This window comes from Theobroma umbraticum, unplaced genomic scaffold (genome assembly GCF_002168275.2).
Source record: "Theobroma umbraticum cultivar Fairchild unplaced genomic scaffold, ASM216827v3 scaffold_30.0, whole genome shotgun sequence".
Taxonomy (NCBI): Eukaryota; Viridiplantae; Streptophyta; class Magnoliopsida; order Malvales; family Malvaceae; genus Theobroma; species Theobroma umbraticum.
In genome coordinates this window covers 13,475,717-13,484,315 of record NW_018397254.1, presented here as the reverse complement: position 1 = coordinate 13,484,315, position 8,599 = coordinate 13,475,717, and positions in this window count along the sequence as shown.

Genomic DNA, 8,599 nt, shown 5'->3' with positions numbered 1-8,599 from the left:
TCTTCTATGCCATAACCAGCTATTATTTTCATCATTTACCATAAGACATGTCTCACAATTTAGCTTAAAATTTTCAAGAAATATAACATACTTATTTTTTATTCTTTTTCCTATGATTCAAATTTTATTGGTACTAATATCTATAACCTCACATTTATATGAATCAAAACATACCTTAAAGCCTTTGTCACATAGTTGACTAATGTCTAATTGATTATGCTTTAAACCTTTAACAAATAACACATGATTGATTTAAGCATGAGAATTCTTACCAATAGTTCTAATACCATGAATTCTACCTTTTGAATCATCTCCAAATGATACAGTACCTCCTTTTTTCTTATCCAGTTGAGTAAACAACATTTTATTTCCAATCATATGTCTTGAGTAGCCACTATTCGTGTATCATGGTTGCTTTTGCTTCAGTTGAGCTTTTAAACATATGTCTTCTCGATTTGGCTCAATGTATAAGATAGATTTTCAATTTTTCTTAACAAGTACCTAGACCTGGATGGGTCATTGAAGGTTAGTTGCTACATAAGATCTTTTTGGTACCCAAATCAATTTTATTCTTTGAGTGCTTCTTCTTTTATAGTAGTCATAAGAAAGATGACCAATTTTACCACAAACATAGCATCTAGATGAGAAACTATTAGAGTTTTTCTTAAAGTTTATGTTTCTTCTTGATGTTTCTTTTTTCAAAATCTTAAGAGCAATGTTTTCATTTATTCCTTTTTGCAAAGCTTCAGTTCTGTTGTTCAGTTCCAATTTCAGAACTTCAAAATCTGTTTTTTGAATATTCTAATTCAGTTTGAAAAAAATTTCTTTGTTCAAAAACAGAGTTGAAATTATGTTTTATATTTTCTAATTCAATCTCAAGAGATGTAGTCTTTCTCTTTAAAGCTTTCTATTTTGATGCAAGTTTTTCAAAGTCATCACAAAGACATTCATATTTTTCTTGAAGGTTATCAATTAAAATATCACAAAGAGCAAAAAATACCCCGGATTCATCATCTTTAGCCATCAGACATAGGTTTGCTCTTTCTTCCACTTTCTTTTCTTCAGTTTCTAAACTTGAAACATCACTATCAGACCAGGTTACAACCACCATCGCTTTTTTTGATTTTCTATTTTTCTTGGGAGTTTCTTCCTTCAGCAGGGGGCATTCTGATTTGAAGTGTTCAAGTTTCTTTCGCTCAAAGCTTCTTTCATTTTATTAGACTCATTTTTATTTTTGATTTTTCATGAAGAACTTTGATATCTTCTGTACCCTTTCTTAGCCAGTCTCTTATCTTTTTGTCCCATAAGTTTTCTGAATCTTCTTACTACTATGGCCAACTCTTTATCATTATCACATGATAAATTATCTAATTCTTCTTCAAGAGTACTTGCTTTTAAAGCAATGCTTTTTTTTTTCTTTTGCTTCTCTCTTGTCTTCTTCTTCTTTAAGCTCTAGCTCATGACTGAGAAGAGAGCCACAAATTTCATCAAGTGTGATGACATTTAAGTTCTTAGCCTTTTGGATAGCTTTCATTTTTGGTTTCCAATTTTTAGGTAGGCTTCTAAGAAGTCTTTTGACAAGTTCATGTTTAGGAATTGGTTTACCTAGCTGATTGAGTTTATTGGTGATGTTGGTGAACCTATCAAGCATCCTGGTGATATCTTCACCAAGTTTCATCTTAAACATCTCGTAATTGTGACTTAGGAGAGCTATTTTGGACTCCTTGACTTGTGAAGTCCCTTAATGGATAATCTTAAGTTTGTCCCAAACTTGTTTGGCAGTGGTACAGCTTGACACTTTGTTAAACTCAGTGGGAGTTAAGGCATAATGTAAAGTATCTATTGTCTTAAAGTTTGTTTGAACCTTTTTAGTTTCAGCTTCATTCCATTTAGGCCTTGACTTAGGAATCATTTCATTAGTCACAACATTTGTGGTCAACGGGATAAAAGGTCCGTCAGTGATGGCATCCCACATTTCATAATCTATTTCCCTTACATAAATCGACATTCTAGTGCTCTAATAGGGGTAGTTTGATCCATCAAATAGAGGTGATCTATTTATGGACTATCTCTCTGCAACTATAGATTTTTGAATAGCCATTTGGATTTTCCTAAAAGGTGTCAGACCTTAAGAATGAGGGATAGACTCTAATATCACTTGTTGGTCCCAAAGATGTGTGTTAAAGGGAGGTGAATAACACTTTTTGAATGCCACTAAACTTGACTTCCATTTGGGGGCAAGTTACAAGTCAATTATGAGAAGTTAAATGTTAGATGAAGGAATGGTTTAAAGAAGAATGAAATGAAAAATAAAAAAAGGCAGACAATGCACAAAGATTTATAATGGTTCAGTCTCTTTGACCTATATCCACTACCTTGATCTTCCAATCAAAGATTTTCAAATCAAATCACTATACTCAATAGAATTCTCAAGCTTCCACCAAGCTTTTACAATGGCTTTTTGCAAGCTCAGCTACAACCTTTAACAATGGTTTTTCATAAGATCAACCAAAACCCAAAATGGTTTTTCAAAAGCTCGACCACAACCTTTAACAATGGTTTTTCACGGGATCAACTAAAACCCAAATCTAACTTTTCTAAAACTAAGTTAAAACCTATAACAAGGATCAAGCTAACCCAAGCTTGATCGATCTCCTTAGAGTGACTTGCACACTTTAAGTAATCAAGGAGAATAGATATAAAAGGCACCTATGATCATGAACCTGATCTAAATGGTATAAGATGAAGTGCTAAACTCTATTACAAAGATTGGAGTGAAATGCAAGAAGGATTGAGAGAGTTTTTGCTATTTTTGAGTTTTTTTTAATCTTGGAAGCATCTAATCTTGTTCTTAACCATTGGGGTGCCTTATATACTTGAAAAATCAACTCTAATGGATGTTTGACAACTTCAGACTGATGGAAACAGTTGGGAGACAATTCTAGCCATTAGTCTGTCTTTTAGCATTCAAATTCAAATTTTCAGACAGAGTGCTCTTAGTTGACTAACATGCTTCTTAGTCGATTAAGTTGTCTTTATCTTGTAACTGAAGTTTTTGGCAGTAAGCTCTTAGTTGACTAACATGCTACTTAGTCGATTAAGTCATCTGTTTTGTAACTGAAGTTTTTGGTAGTGAGCTCTTAGTTAACTAACCATACTTCTTAGATGACTAAATCTTCTCTGTCTCTGAACCGGCCAACTTTACTTTTTAATTTTAGCTGACTAGCTCTATTGATTATCTGAATAAGAGGTTTTTGTTTTGTGACTCATTTGTAGCTCTTTATTCTTATGGGTTTTAATATTTGCTTTTTAGTGATTAATTTATTATTGACATGCATTTTCATCCTGCATACTTAAGTAGTATAGTTAGACATAAATGAGTGAGAATGTTTCATTATCATTAAAAACTAATAGAGCCAACATATTTTAGGTTAATGGTGAGTGGTGGGTTGCTAATTTTCGATAGCCCATAAAAAAGAGGCTATGGCCTACCCCTAAGGGCTCATGACCCCTTTTCATCTTCTTTGCGAGGTCGTGGCCTTTCTTCATAAGCATCGCCGCTTGTGTCAAGAATGTTCTCTAAGTTGTGGCTTCTCTTTAGGGAAGCTGTGACTTACCCATTTTTTTTAAAGGGTTACGGGACCACGACTTGGCTTGGAGTGGGCCATGGCCCATGGGACTACTTAATTGAGAAGTCCACGGTCTCCCTTAGTGGGAGTCGCGACTTACCCTGTGTTTTGTTTTATTTTTTTTTTGGGCTCAAATGTTCTTGCAAAATAAAAGAAATTTATTAATAAATTTTCAATAATGATAAATAAATAAATAAATGAAACTAACTTAAAGTAAGTTAGTTAAGTTAGAATGCTTGGGTTGGCTCTCAAAAAGCGTTTCTTAATAATCATTAGCTTGACTATGGCACCCTTTTTTGGACTACTTTATAAGGCTTGAGGATTTGTTTATTGACTTTGAGTGCACCAGTAAGTCCATTATAAATCTCTATAAGATCATAAGGATGAATCTTTATCACTTTAAAGGTTTTCCACCAATACGGTTTAAGATTCCATGGCAAAAAAAGGAGTTGTGAACTAGAAAATTCTACTCGCTATCTAACCAAAAAATTAAGATGAGTGGAAGGTGGTGGATTATGCTCTTCATGACATTGCTCAATTCTGATAGGTGGTGGTGGCTCTGACTCAAGATTTGGCACTTGCTTCATTGAAGGTGTTAGAATAAGCTTACCTTCACCTTCATTAACTAAATACACTTTATAGCAATTATCTACACAGGGATGCTTAATTGCATTGAACAAATTAAACTCTACTTTCTACTCCCCAACTTTGAAAGTTATTGTGCCATTCGTCACATCAATGATTGCTCCAGATACAGTTAAGAATGGTTATCCCAAAATAAGAGGAATTTCAACATCATTTTCAATATGAAGCATAATGAAGTCCACTAGTGTGTATGAATATCCAACTTTAAACAAAACATCCTCTATAATCCTAACTGGGTGCTTGATTGTTCTATTTACTAATTGCAAGGTGACTGTAATGGGTTGTATTTTTTTAAATCCAAGTTTCCTAACAATAGACAAAGGCATTATTGAAAAATTAACACCCAAATTACACAAAACTTTAGAAATTTTAAAATTACCAATAGTGAAAGGAATAGAAAAACTCCTTGAATCATTAAGCTTTGGTGGAAGCTTATTTTGGATTATAGAATTGTATTCCTTAATAAATGCAATTGTCTCAAAATGTTCTAATTTCCTCTTCATAGATAAAATGTCTTTTAAGAATTTAACATATCTTGGCATTTGTTCCAAAGCTTTAACAAAAGGAATATTAATATGCAACTTTCTAAATAACTCAAGAAATCTCTAGAATTGTTTACCAAGTTTCTATTTCTGAAAACGTTAAGGTAAAGGTGGTGGAAGTGTGGAAGTAGTTTTTAATTGTGATTTTTCTTCTTTTAAACTTTCGACAGATTTTTCAACCAAAATTTCTTTTTCAGCATCCTTTTCAATTTCCTTTTCATCAAAATGAATTGAAATTTTAGAATTTAAATCCTTACCATTTACCTTTTTTCCATTGTAGAGAGTAATTATCATACAATGTTCCTTACTTTCTTTTCTTGGGTTAGGCTTAATGTCACTAAGTAAGGTACTTGGAGGTCTGTTATTTAGAGCACTGACAAGTTGGCCCACTTGTGTCTTAAGATTTCCGATTGATGTTGCTTGACTTTGAATAATGGCATAATTCTTTGTCATGTAGGCATTGGTCTATGCAATGAAGGCATCATTCTTTTTCATGAATTGCATGAACATCTCTTCCATTGAAGGCTTTTACTCTAGCATAGGAGCTTTACGTGGAAATCTTGAAGGCAAGTTTGGCTTAGATGGTGATGAAGATCTTTGGTTATTGCTCCATGAGAAATTAAGATGATAACAAAACATTCTTTGTGCATTGATCTCTAATTTCACTACTTAATTGTGCAAGATAAAGTTTAATTCCCTCAATAAATTTGATGATTAAAGGCAAGTCAATAAGCTTGCTCATTTAGAAGAAGAGTTAATCAGTTAAAGAGGCAAAGAAGAAATGACTTAGTGAAAATAGAACATTATTAACTAATTAATGTGAAGCCTTAAACAGTTAAGCCAAAGTTAGGCGCTATATAAAAGTAAGACAGAAAAGCCTTAATCAGTTAGCATAAGCCTTAACTAATTAAAAAGGTACTAGAAGTGAAACACAAAAGCTTGTTTATCGGTTAAGCAAAAGGGCTAATTTGTTAAAGCTCAAGTTTGAAGCACCATAAAGTGCCAAAATTCAAACTTAAAGAGTGAGTGATTGTTAAAAGGTGCCAAATGAAGAAATTCAAATTTAAAGATTTCTTAATCGATTGAAGCATATTTTAATCAATTAAGGCTAAAGAGAAGGAAGCTTCAATCAGTTAAAAATAATATTAATTAGTTGAGAAAAGGCTGGCAAAAAACAGTGCATGAAGATGTTTTAAAATAGAATGTTTTTAATCTGTTAGAGTTTATTTTAACTAGTTAACATAGTGAAAAGAGCTGCCAGGTAGTGCAAGTTGGAGAAAGCTTAATTGGTTAAAGCCTACCTTTAACCAATTAATAGAACATTATCTATCTATTTAAATTTAAGCATTAAAAGACAAAATAATAATTAGAATAAGGCCAAAACTATTTCTAACGGTTAGATTTTGTCTTCAACGGCCAAAATTGGTTTTTCAAGTATAAAAGGCATATTCAATGGTTAAAATGAGGTAGAGAAGCTATTTAGAGAGAAAAAGCCAAAAAGAGCAAAAAACCTTCTTTTTGCAAGTGTACTCCACTTTAATCCTTTGTAAACTTGTTTGAGCTTGCAATTGTACCTCTTAGATTAGTGAAGTGATCAATTGTACTTAACCTTTTTCTTATTTTTTGATTAATTAGAGTGTGCGAGGCACTTTAAAAACTATTGTAAGGGTTTAGAGATTGGGTTAGAAGGTCACCTTGTAAAAGCTTAGTAGAAGCTATTAGTTTCACTAGTTTAGTGAAATTGGGTGAAATCCTTGATTGGGAGATCAAGGTAGTGGATGTAGGTCAAAAAGACCGAACCACTATAAATATTTGTGTTTTGTCCACTTTTCTCTACCTTATCTTTACTTGGTGTCTTTTAACTTCAATAAGTTTTAAGCTTTCTTCTTCTAATTACATAAAATTTTTTTCAAAGGTCAATAGATAATTTTAAAATATCTTTTAAGTGCTATTCACCCTCTAGAACTACTTTGGAACCAACAAGTGGTATTAGAACCTAACCATTGACCTTAAAGGCTTAACATCTTTAGGGGAGATCCAATGGCACTGCAAAAATTTTATGTTCTTGAGGGACAATCCACAAAAAAAACCTCCTCTATTTGATGGATCAAATTAGATATCCAATTACATTAGAGTTATTGATTATGAGATATGGGATGTGATCGCCCAAAATCCTTATCTCGAGTGAAAAAATGCCCAAAGCTAGAAAAAGGTGGACTGAGGCAGAGATGAAAAAAGTCCAAATAAATTTTAAGGCTATTAATACTCTTCATTGTGCCTTAACCCTTTTGAGTTTAATAAGATTTCAGGTTGTACCATAGCCAAAGAAATTTGAGAAAAACTTAGAGCTATTCATAAGGGGACTTCTCAAGTTAAAGAGTCCAAAATTGCACTTCTCACCCACAACTATGAAATGTTCAAAATAAATCTAGTGAAGATATTACCATAATGTTTAATAGGCTTGCCAACATTACTAACAAGTTCAATCAACTTGGCAAACTTATCCCTAAACATGAATTAGTAAAAAAACTACTTAGAAGCCTTCCAAAAAGTTGGAAACCTAAAGTCACTACTATCTGAGAAGCTAAAGACCTTAATACAATCACCCTTGATGAAATTTATAGGTTTTTCTTACACATGAGCTAGAGATGAAAAAAGAGAAAGAAGAAAAGAAAGAAGCTAAGGAGAAGAAGAAAAACTTAGCCTTAAAAGTAAGTACACTTGAGGAAAAATTGGAAAATCTCTCAAGTGATAAGGATGAAGAGCTGACAATGATAGCTAGAAGATTTAAAAAGCTCACGTGGCAAAGAAACAGAAGATTTGGAAGAAGAAATTAGAGAAAAGATTAAGGTTCTTCATGGAAGAACAAACACAAAATGAAACTTACGAAAAAGATGAAGTGGTGTTCTTTGAATGTAATAAACTTGGCCACTCAAATCAGAATCGCCACGGCTTAAAGAGGAATCCCCAAAGAAGATTAGAAAGCCAAAAATGGCAATGGTGGCTGCTACATAGTCTAATAGAGATTTTTTTAGCTTGGAGGATGAGAAAGATAAGATGGAAGAAAGTGTAAACTTTAGCTTAATGGTAAAAGGTGAGGACCATGAGGTTGAGAAAGAGCAAAAAGAACAATGTTTCAAAGCTCAACCAAAGGAAAGGCAGCTTGGTACATGGACAGTGGCAGCTCAAGACATACGATCGAAAATGAATGATTGTTTATCAAGCTTGATAAAAAGAAAAGTGAACATGTCGCTTTTGGTGATGACTCCGAAGGTATTATCCATGCAATTGGAATCATTGGTAACACTTTTCACTCTAAAATCAAGCATATTTTACTTGTTAAAGGCTTAAAGCATAATCTATTAAGTATTAGTCCACTTTATGACAAAGGATACAAAGTTTGTTTTAATTCCCATGGATGCCAAGTTATTAACATTAACACTAATAAAGTAGTATTCATTGGCAATAGAATTGAGAACATGTATGTGATATTTCTTGATGAAATTAATAATAAATCATGTCTCATAGCTAATGATGTATGTGGTAGTTGGTTGTGGCATAAAAGACTTGGATATTCTAGCATGTATATCATCTCATAACTCTTAAGAAAAGATTTGGTTGCTAGACTTCCAAAGATTTCTTTTGAAATTGACAAAATTTGTGATGCATGTCGATGTAGGAAATAATTTAGAACTTCTTTCAAGTCAAAGAAAATTGTTTCAACTTTTAAACCACTTGAGCTATTACATATTGACTTGTTTGGACCTAGCAATGTCGTTAGTT